This window comes from Marmota monax, unplaced genomic scaffold (assembly GCF_021218885.2).
Source record: "Marmota monax isolate L192 unplaced genomic scaffold, Marmota_monax_Labrador192_F-V1.1 WCK01_AAM20220418_F8-fsc00017, whole genome shotgun sequence".
NCBI classification, from domain to species: Eukaryota; Metazoa; Chordata; class Mammalia; order Rodentia; family Sciuridae; genus Marmota; species Marmota monax.
In genome coordinates this window covers 23,846,668-23,857,633 of record NW_026695241.1, presented here as the reverse complement: position 1 = coordinate 23,857,633, position 10,966 = coordinate 23,846,668, and the positions used below count along the sequence as shown (strand labels likewise).

General features: G+C 43.0%; 1 long non-coding RNA gene across 1 annotated transcript; it reads left to right on the top strand.

The window, feature by feature from the left end:
* Positions 1 to 2,869: 2,869 nt before the first annotated feature.
* LOC124090342 (uncharacterized) lies at positions 2,870 to 10,610 on the top strand. The gene is made up of 2 exons (XR_006851068.2): positions 2,870 to 8,849; positions 10,162 to 10,610. It is a non-coding gene; the product is annotated as an uncharacterized LOC124090342 (long non-coding RNA).
* The last annotated feature ends 356 nt before the right edge of the window (positions 10,611 to 10,966 follow it).

Here is a 10,966-nt window from a genome sequence, read left to right as displayed (position 1 = left end):
TTTTTGTGGGGGATTCTGATGTGTCTTTGTTGTGACTATTCTGCCCTTAATTAATATATGTTCTAGCGCCTATTAATAACCCTCAGCACACTTGCCTCCTGTCACAGCTCTTCCTGCATAGATGGAGTGATTGTGTAGCTTGTGAGCTTCAGCTGGGTCTGAGTATGTTGTTCTGGTTTGCTCCCTCTTCTGCATCCACCATTCCCAGACCACACCCACCCCTTGCACGTGTCCTTGACTCCTCCAGCTATGTAGTCGGAAGCTTCCCACAAAGACAGTGTCTACCTCAGCTTCTTTCTCCCCAAGAAAGCTCTCATGGCAGGCAGCTATGATTGCTCAGTCTACTCCCCCAGAAAATACAGATTTTTTGTTGTTGTTGTTTGTTTTCTGGTACCAGGGATTGAATCCAGGGGCACTTAACCACTGAACCACATCCCTAGCCCTTTTTTACATTTTATTTAGAGACAGGGTCTTGCTAAGTTGCTTAGGGCCTTGCTAAGTTGTTGAGGCTAGATTTGAACTTGTGATCCTCCTGCCTTATCTTCCCAAGCTGCTGGGATTACAGGTGTGCGTCCATGCATCTGGCAAATTGCATGTTTTAATAACTTGCCTTCTGCACATGCTCATCTAAAATCCCCTGCAAGGATACTTCTTGAAAGACTTGGATTGCTTTCCTGCAGGCCGGCAGATTTCAGGCTCCTGATGTCAACCTGGGCCTCTGCCTCCAAGCACAATCTCTCTGAGTTGTTGGAGATCTTGTCTCTCAGCTGGGAAGCTTATGCAAGCCACCATATAACCATTGGGGTCCTGTCCAACTGTGCTCCTGAAGCAAGCCACTTAGCTCTCTGGAGCTTAATGTTCTCCTGGAAAACAGAAATTCAATTTAGTAAACATCAATTTGATGCCCACCATGTACAGAGAGCCCAGAGTCAGGAATTGGGTATCTAGATGCAAAGGTAAAAAGAATATGGTCTCTTCCCTCAAAAATGTAAAGTCAAACAAAACAGATAAGAATTTTAGAAGTAGAGTAACCCCACAGCAGAGTAAAGTAGATCTGGAAATAAGAACATTCATACCTGAATTGTCTTCTTCATAAGATTTGTTGCCAAGAATCAAATGAAAGCAGGGAAATTTGGTATTCTTAAGCACTTTGCAGTGTAAGCAAATCCTATGTTATTAATTGACTTCTGTAGGAGATACCAATTGAGTTTTCTGCCAAAATTTCTCTTCTTTTCCAAGAATGGCCCCTATATCCAAAAATCACATGGTATCAGAGGTGTCACCTTCTGTTACCTCAGGTTCATTTTTGGCCATCTTGGTTGATTGAACCAGGTGCAGACCCCTGACTCAGGCTGGGCCTCTTGGAGTCCCTGCTCTAGGTTTGGAATGGGAGTGAACTTTATCTCAGTTTGGGCTCTTGAGTGACGGACATACAAACCCTGGAAGCATGGAGAACTGTTTTCTGAAAAGGCAGACTGAAAATTAAAGAATACCAACTTCAGCAGGTCTGCCGCGCGACCAGCACGCTAGCTTCATACCAGAGGTTCGAAACATAGAAGTTAACTAGTGAGATCAAAATAAAGATAAAACTCAGTTTACCTTTTTCTTGCCCAGCTAAGAGACGGCTTCTCCCGGCTCCTGCCTCGAGCCACGTGGTGGTAGCGAGGCTTACACAAGAGACCAGCAGGAGAGAGGAAGAAGCACACCAGAGAGTGGGCTTTTATTGGGGAACAAAAAATTCAGGGGGAAATTCCATCCAATGAAAGTCAGAGGGGACAGCATTCCAAGGTCAGGGTCAGTGATTGGTTTCCAGGTCAATGGTCAGTCACACCCCCACACAGGCCCTCGCACCTGGAAAGGGTGGGGATAAAGCTCTGACACAGCTGGCCTGAGCGCCTCACACCCAGTCAGGGAGGTAGCCCAATCACATGTGAGAACGGCTTCCCACAAGCAGGGAGAGAAATGTAGCAGAGGTTCAGAGAAGAGGAAAATAAGAGAACAAAGGCTCCCTGGCATTCAGGCCTTGGTTCATATCTGTTTCTGCCTGCTGGAAACAGTACCCCAACAAGGGCCATTGTTACCGAGGACAGCTGTGGTGGGTTTCAATCATATGTAATTAGCCAAGTGTGGTGGTGCACAATTATAATCCCAGTGGCTTAGGAGGCTGAGGTAGGAGGATTGCAAGTTCGAGGCCAACCATCGCAACTTAGTGAGGACTTAAGCAACTTAGCAAGATCCTGTCTCAAAACAAAAAATGAAAAGTAGTGGGGATATAACTCAGTGGTAAAGCACCCCTGGCTTCAATCCCCATTACCAAAAAATAAATAAATTACATATAATTAAAAGATTCATAATCAGTTTCTAAGCTCATTTAATTCAGACTCATATAGAGCAGAAGTCTTCCCTTAGCCCCAGTAAGAGCTATGAATATCTTTGCCAACTATTTACAAGGCTTTTAGAAAAAAGGTGACTCTATCCTGCATGACATAAAGCAGCCACTGGGTGGCAGCCTTCTGGCCAGACAGCTCTCAAAGCTCCTGAAATTCCCCAGTGTGCCCTGAGAGCACTTGGAAGGCACCTAATGGAGCTGTCACTCGTGGCTGTCCCTGACAAGTTCTGGAGCCTAAGACACTATGGTGTTTCTCTGCCCATCAATCTCTCCTTTTGACAGACACTAAACTCATTCCCTTCCTACACTTACTTTGGGGGAACTGTCTCCACCCCATTCATATTCTTCTGGCAAGGCTGTTAATCACAGGACACCCCTCCCCTGACCACACAGTGGACCTAAGATCTAAACTAATTAATTGAATCTCTTTATGGAGAATTCAAATTTCTATCTGAGTTACAAATACAGAGGAGAGTTGGAGCTGGGTCATCCCACTGCAGTTCCACATAGAAAAGCTCGCCAGGTGCCCTGCTGAGACAGGGGCAGTCCTGTCCGTGGACCCAGTTGTTCCTTTAAATCTGCAGCTACCCATTGCCCATAGCTCAAAAAATGAACATCTTTTGAACTAAATTAGTCAATCAGTTGTTTTTAACCAATGAGTCTTGACCTTGCTCCTCTGTGCTTTCCGGAGTAAAGGCCATGGATGAGTAAAGAACACAGAAGGAAAAGAGAAAAACTGCATTGTTTCCCCTACCTAAAATTACAGCCCCAGCCTACCTCATGCCTTAATGAATCTCTAGCTACCATAAGGCTTTTATTTGTGGAAATCTTACACATTTGACTGAAAGTCGAAGCTTATTACAGAACAGCAAATCTGTTATTTCTACAAAGCCCCTGTTAGCTGTCTCTGCACCTGTTCTCTCTTCTGCCAAGCTACCTATGCTCCCTTCCAAAGAGGGTGGGGGTGTGACCAGGACCCAGATTCCAAACCAGGATGCAAGTGGTACTTAAAGAGACAGACCCAAGGCAGGTGTGGTGGAGCACGCCTGCAGTCCCAGCATCTTGAGAGGCCGAGGCAGGAGGATCACGGGAGCTCAGGATCAGCCTGGGCAACAGAGCAAGACCCCATCTTAAAAAGAGAGAGATAGGCCCAAGTTTTTTTTTTTGTTGTTATCAATGTCCTTAATGGACATTATATATTCTTTCTAGTCAACATAGTTCTCTCAGAAATGTATTCCTAATATCATAGAAGTTGCCTCCTACAGAAAGACTTGTAGAATCCCAACTATTAGACCAATAATATGGAGCTGAGTATTAGCAGATCTAGAATCAGACCTTAGAACTTATTATTACCAGAACAGAGTTCTTTCCACTATTCTAAGCCTCCTTTCAGACTACAATTTGTTTTCTTTAAATATAAGACTTTTTAAATTTCTCTATGTAAATGTTTTGCTAAGCAATACATTTTCAACAAACTATCTGCCTGCAGAAACCCCCAAAGTATTTGCTTCCACTAATATGCAAGATCTACACATTATGTAAATTGTGTGTCAGTAGCAATATAGAATCCCAATAACATAATACCATGCACATCCAAATTTAAACTAATAAGAAGATAAACAAAGTCAGCTTCTTGGTACTTGACGGTGGTAGATATTTTTTAACTCACTAAAGTGACTCAATCATGGTAGAATCAAAACCAGCAAGAGGAAATGACAGGGAATTTGATTGGGGCAAGGTGTGTTTAAGGAGACTGCCCAGAGATAGCAAGCTTCCCATCACAAGAGGTTAAGCAAAGGTTGGACAGACAACCATTTGGCGAGGATGTCATACACCAGTGGTTCTCCAGCTTTCAAAAGTATCAGAATCACCCTGTGGACTTGTTAAAGCTGAGACGGCTGGCCCCAGAGCTTCTGATTCGGAAGTCTGAAGTGGGGCTTACGATTCCACATTTCATCCCAGCGCCCAGGCAGTGCTGATGCTGGTGGTCCAGGACACACTCTGAGAACCACTGTGTCTAGTAGAGGGAATTCAGAATCATGAATCAAGCTGCTTCACTCCAGCCAAGGGATGCAGGGCAGAGTCACATTTCTTTTTACTGTCCTATCAAACAGCTTGAGTCCAGTTTTTTCCCCATGAGGCTGGACCTCTTTCCTGCCTGGGGGCTACTGCTGGTCATAGTCCTAAATCCTTCCCATGTGTCTCTGTGCTAATCTTGAACCTGGGACAAAGAAAGCCACCATGAGGCTGAAGGACACCACCACTACCCCGGTCACTGGCTTTAAGATAGGCTGTCAGAGACAGCTCACACCTGGGACTCTACACCCTCTGGCATCGCTGCCATGGGCGGTGGGATGTGCTGTCGATGGAGGTCATGACAAAGCCCCAGTCCTCTTCCACCCCAAGTGCCTCAAGGAGGGAAAGCCAAAGAATCTGCCATTGCTGCCCGAGGAGCCACAACTGAATTAAAGGACAGATGGCGGGGCCCTGTGCCATTCTTGCCCACATCTGTGAAAGCACATGGCCAACAATTATTGACCCATCACTCTATACCAACTATCGTTCTGACCACGTTACATGGAGATCTCGTTTCGTCCTTGTAACAACCCTATACAATACTAATTGTAGAATGAGGATTTGTACCCCAGTTCTTCAGCTCTGCATCCCCACATTCTTTATTAGACAAAACAGCAGGATGTATTGGAAAAAGAAAGAGGTTGCCTCACCCACCATTAAGCTAGGCCAGAACGCAGCCCTGGATCTTACCATGTGCCACCACCCCTCCTAGGCCTGGCCTCTTTAGTTTGATCTGTGTTTTTCCCATACACTTGATTATTGCTCCCAAGCACTCTAGGAGTTCTACGTGGCTAGGGCAGAAGGTTTCCACCCTTAATTTTGCCCGTGCCAGCCTGGTGTTGAACCCAACTGTTATTCCAGGGGATGGGAATAGGAAAACCTCAATTTTGACCGCTCCTTGGGGAACCATGATGTTCCTTTCTGCTGGTTGAATTTGTTGTGTTGTGCGTGTTTGTTTTGAGATGAAGGTCTTTCAGTGTTGCCCAGGCTGGTCTTGAAGTCTTGGGCTCAAGTGATCCACCCACCTCAGCATGCCAAGTAGCTGGGGCTGTGGTTGCTTGCTTCCGTGCCAGACCTCGCTCTTGACTGGGACCATCTCAGGCATTAGAAGTATCAAATAATGTTAAACCCCAAAAGATATGTAGGTTGGCTATTACTAGATCCTTTTATTCATTGGGGGTCCTTGGCCCTCAATGAATAAATACTATTCCACCCTTTTCCCACATCATCCACATAATAAGTGAGACCAAACTTAGCCATGAACTTGCCCTGTTGGCTTCATTCCCCTAGAGTAACAGACCACCACTTGCTTTAACTTTGCCTAACCAAAGAGCCAACTCAATTCTTGCAAAGTCCTTTGCTGTATCCATTCTAGACTCTGGCTTCAGCAGATGACCCCTTTAATGGGCAGTTTCTCTCTCTAAATAACATAATTAAATCTTTACCTCATCTGGGCCCTTCTACCTAAGACTTGACATTAATACTACTATTATTCAGCATCTACCCAACACCAAATACAGGTAGGGCACACTGCTAGGCGCCAGAAATAGAAATAAGATACAACCTCCGAACGTTCTCTCTGACATGCAGATGCTAACTCACAGTAATGGGGAGCAGAATAGAAATTCACTGGATTAGACAAAGGAGAATGAAGGGAAGTAGGAGGGGATGGGAATAGGAAAAGCAATAGAATGAATCAGACATAACTTTCCTATGTTCTTATATAAATACATCCAGTGTAACGCCACATCATGTACAACCACAAAAATGGGGAGTTGTAATCCATTTATGAGATGTCAAAATACATTTTCCTGTCATGTATAACTAAAAAGAACAAATAAAAACTTCAAAATAAAAAATAAGAAATAAGAGGCTGGGGTTGTGGCTCCGTGGTAGAGCACTTGCCTAGCACGTATGAGGCACTGGGTTTGATTCTCAGCACCACATATAAATAAATGAATAAAATAAAGGTTCATCAACATATAATTTTTTTTTTAAATAAAGAAAGAAAGAAGGTGTAACCTCTCCTAAATAAATAGGATGAAACCTACATAGGCTGCAACATCATCCTAGGTCTCCTGCCCCACAGATGATAGGAAGGACACGGGGAGGGAAAAGGAGGAGTCCCTGAGCAGGTAAGAGAGAGAGACAAAAGGAATAGTTTGAAGACTGCTAGTAAAACCAGAGTAGCCTGAAATTAAGTCTATTCAGGGACAGGCTTAACAGGGAAAGCTTATCACTGAAGCTATCAAAATAGACCCACTTACTAAATAGGGAGGCAAACTTCACTCTTGCCAACTCTACATAGAAACATCCTAGAAGAACATATTTTTCCCAGTAAGTTCCTCTGAAACACATGATGGCATTCCTGTTTGAAGAGCAAAATAATCAAGGTACGGATGGTCAGCAGTTTGCCCAATATTAGAGCAAAGCAGTGCAAACGCTTGAAACGGGTCTTAGGGGTATGCTGGGAACTGCCTTAGAGTCCACAAATGGCTTGTCCTTAGGTCACCATTGTCGCCATCTTTCACTGCATAATAAGTTACCCCCAAACTTGGGCATTTAAAATAATAACCATGTATTTACTCATGACTCTGCACCTAGTCATGAGTAAATACATGGTTGGGGGCTGGGCCCACCTAGTGAGAACTGCTGTTCTCACCTGGAGTCACTCATCAGCCTGCAGTCAGCTGGTAGATTGACAGGAATCCGTGGGCATTGAAAACTCCGAGGCATTGTAAGGGCAGAAAAAAACATGGTGGGCCTGAAGATAAATTCTGTCAGCTTCACAATTTTGTTCAAGTGTAGCCTCAAGGCCTCCCTAACAGTTTTCTCATCATTATCATTGAATTGCAGGCCCCAGATCCTCCAAGAACCCCAATTCCATGACACTCGCTGTGGGGGTTTCCTGGTTCAAGAGCACACCACTGTATGTCACTGTTGCCTGCGGAAGTTTGCCAAGTTTGTAGGCTAATACAGAGATACCCAGGAGAAGTGGCTCGATAAGATTTGGCCCAGAGTGTTGTCTAGGGGCAGAGCTGAATTCAAAGCAGTGTCTAGAACACATCTTACTAAGGGAGGACCTTGGAAAGGAGGAAAGGGGAAAAAGGACTCCGGAGATGATAACAGTGGGTCCTACGATCAAGGACACTGTCTGTGTTCAGCCATGGATAGCTCCATGCCAAGAGAGATAAGTGGGAGAGAGTCCAGCCAAGAGCAGAATAAATGACTAAGTGATGGGGAAGCTGATTTATGAGGCCAATTTAAAAGAACTCACCAAAGCTCATTCATTTAACAAAATGTAACTGAAAGCTAATTTCCTATCAGTGCCTGAAAAGCAATGGAAATGTACACATAATAGATGAAGGAAATATCAAATACAAAAGTCAGCTTGTCTAGCAAACACAGTAAGTAAAATGAGCATGATGTCTGCATTAAGCAGACCAGTTTTCATCTAAACTTCTCTCTCTCTCTGTTGTGACAAACCTCTTGTTGACAGTTTCTCATTCTCTTCCACATTTCTCTTTGTTCCCTCCATTTTCCTTTTTAAGTCTGGTGAATGTTATAATTATAGGTAAAACCCCAGTTGTCAAGAGTTCTTATTCTTTCACTTTTTTGGTACTGGGGATTGAACCCAGGGGTGCCATAACGCTGAGCTACATCCCCTGATCTTTTTATTTTTTTTTTAAATTTTGGGACAGAGTCTCACTAAGTTGCTGAGGCTGTCCCTGAATTTGCCATGCTCCTGCCTCCACCTCCGGAATAGCTGGGGTTACAGGACTTGAAGAGGGAAAGAATGCATCCAAAGACACACCGCTCCTGGCTCCCATCTGCTTTTAGAATTAGACGCTCCCTCAATCCAGGAGCTCAGGGAAGATAACAAATGATCCTAATTTCAACATCTTAATATAATCACCATAGCCCTTTGGAGCACTTCCTTCTAATCATTTTTCTTATACATTAGAACCACTCCGATCAGACCAGATCATCTCAGTGCATATACTGGAGATGCCAATTTTTGGATGGTTAATTTTAAATGTCAACTCGGCTGGGCCATGATGCTTGGATATTTGGACATTATTCTAGATGTTTCTGTAAGGACATTTTTGGATAAAATTTACAATGATGGACTTTGAGTAAAGCAGTTTATCCTCTATGATGCTATGGGCCTCACCTGAGCTGTTGAAGTCCTGACTAGAACAAAGGTTGACCTCCCCCAAGCAAGAGGGAATCCTCCAACAGAATGCCTTTGAACTTCATCTGCAACATGGGCTCTTCTGGGTTCTATAGTAGACTGCCTTTGGACTTCAACTGCAACTCTTTGCTATGTCTCTAGTCTGTTGGCCTCCTCGGTTGGACTTTGGATTCACCAAGCCTCCATAAGGTAAGGGAAGGCACCTGATCAAAATAAATCTCTTTACACACATGCACCATACCCTGTTAGTTTGGTTTCTCTGGAAAACCCTGTTTGATATAGATTTATACATTGTTAAATATCATCAATGATATAGGTAAGCATTCAAAATAGTAAGAATGAGATCTTGGACTTCCTCAATTAAGAATCCAGAACTGGGAGTTTTAAAAATCCTACAATTATGAAATTATGGTATGTGGAGCTCTTTTTTTTTTTTTTTTTTGGTACCAGAGGTTGAACCACATCCTCAGACCCTTTTTGTATTTTACTTAAAGACGGGATCTCACTGAGTTGCTTAGGGCCTTGCTAAATTGCTGAGTCTGGCATTGAGCCTGTGATCCTCCTGCCTCAGTTTACCAAATGGCTGGGATTACAGGCATGTGCCACCACACCCAGCCAGATAGAAGCTTTTGCAAGCAAAGGAGGCAATAGTTTTTGGGAGATGTATTAAATGGTTCAAAGGCTATTTTATTTGAACTCTGTGAATTAAAAATGAAAAATTAAAATATATCTTAATATCAGCATGATCACTCATAATGTTGGCCATTTAGTCCTCTGTCTCACAGCTAAAAGATTTGCTGACAGGTCTCTTTATTTTGAAAAGGGAGACTGGTACCAATTCTACATGAAATAACAAGTAAAAAGAGATTTTATAAGACAACAGATTAATCACCTCCTCATCAAAATGCCTTATTAAATGTCCTTTTACATGTAATATACTTACATGTAAAAGTATTTTACAGAGACATTAATGAGTTATGAACAATTGCATGCTAATAGCTAATAATTATCATTTATTGAATATGTACTATATACCACACTGTTTTATATGCATTAAATCTCTAAATCTCATTATATGATAAAGAGTTTGTTTGGCCTTTTCCCCATTTCCTGGGAGGAAAACTAAATTCTTATAATTTCCTAAGTAATCAGAGTGGTTCTATTATTCATAGGGTCCTTGAATCATACTATATGTGAAAGAGGTCACACGAGATGGGGTTTGTTCACACTAGAAAGACCAACCATGTGATTAGAGGGTTGGGGCTTTGAGCTCTGTGATGTCACTGACCCCCGGGAGTGACAGGGATGGGGAGGAGGACTAGAAATGGACTTTGATCATATGACAAGTGATTTGATCCATCATGGTTATGCAAAGAAATATCAATTAAAAACTCTGAACACTGAAACTCAACTGAACTTTCTGGTTGGTGATATACATTGCTTTGGACTGAATGTTTAAATCCCCCCATAATTCACATGTTGAAGCCCTAATTTTCAACAGAATTATTTGGAGGAAGGACCTTTGGGTGGTCGGAAGAAGTGCCGGCTTTGGCTCCACCTTCATGAATAGGATTAGTATTCTCAGAAGAAGAGACACAAGAGAGATCTCTCATTCTGCCACGTGAGGATACAGCAAGAAGGTGTCTGTCTTCAAATCAGCAGAGAACCCTCACCAGCACCTCACCATGTTAGCATTCTGATCTTGGACTTCTCAGCCTCTAGAACTGTGAGAAATAAGTTTCTGCTGTTTAATAATCTACCCATCTACAGTATTTTTTAATAGCATCCTGAACTGACCTAGACATATACTGACATGCTGGGAGAATCATGTGTCCTGAGGTCACGGAAGCTCTGCATTTCATTGGGACCCTTCCCAGACATGGCCCTCTGTGTCTCTTCAAAGATTCAGCTGATCCTGATGTGTAGTCTTTATAAAAGCTGTAATTGTTATTTCAGTGCTTTCATGAGTCCTGTGACTTGTTCTAATAAGTTATTAAACTTGGGGGGCATGGTAGGAACCCCTGAATTTGTAGCAGTTGGTTATAAGGATCTTTAAAAGCTCCCAGTTCTGGCGTCTTAATCCTGAGAGCCCAAGAGCTTGTGGTTGTGTCTGTAGTTGAGAAGACTCTTGTGGGAGGACTGTGTCCTTCACCTGTCAATTTTGCCCTAACTTCAGGTAGTTCTAACTGCAAGTAGAGGTCATTGTCATCATCCAACAGAGAAGGAAAACTAGACTTGAAGAAGGAAGGAACGTATCCAAAGACATACAGCTCCTGATGGGTGATACCAGGTTTCTTTTTTTTTTT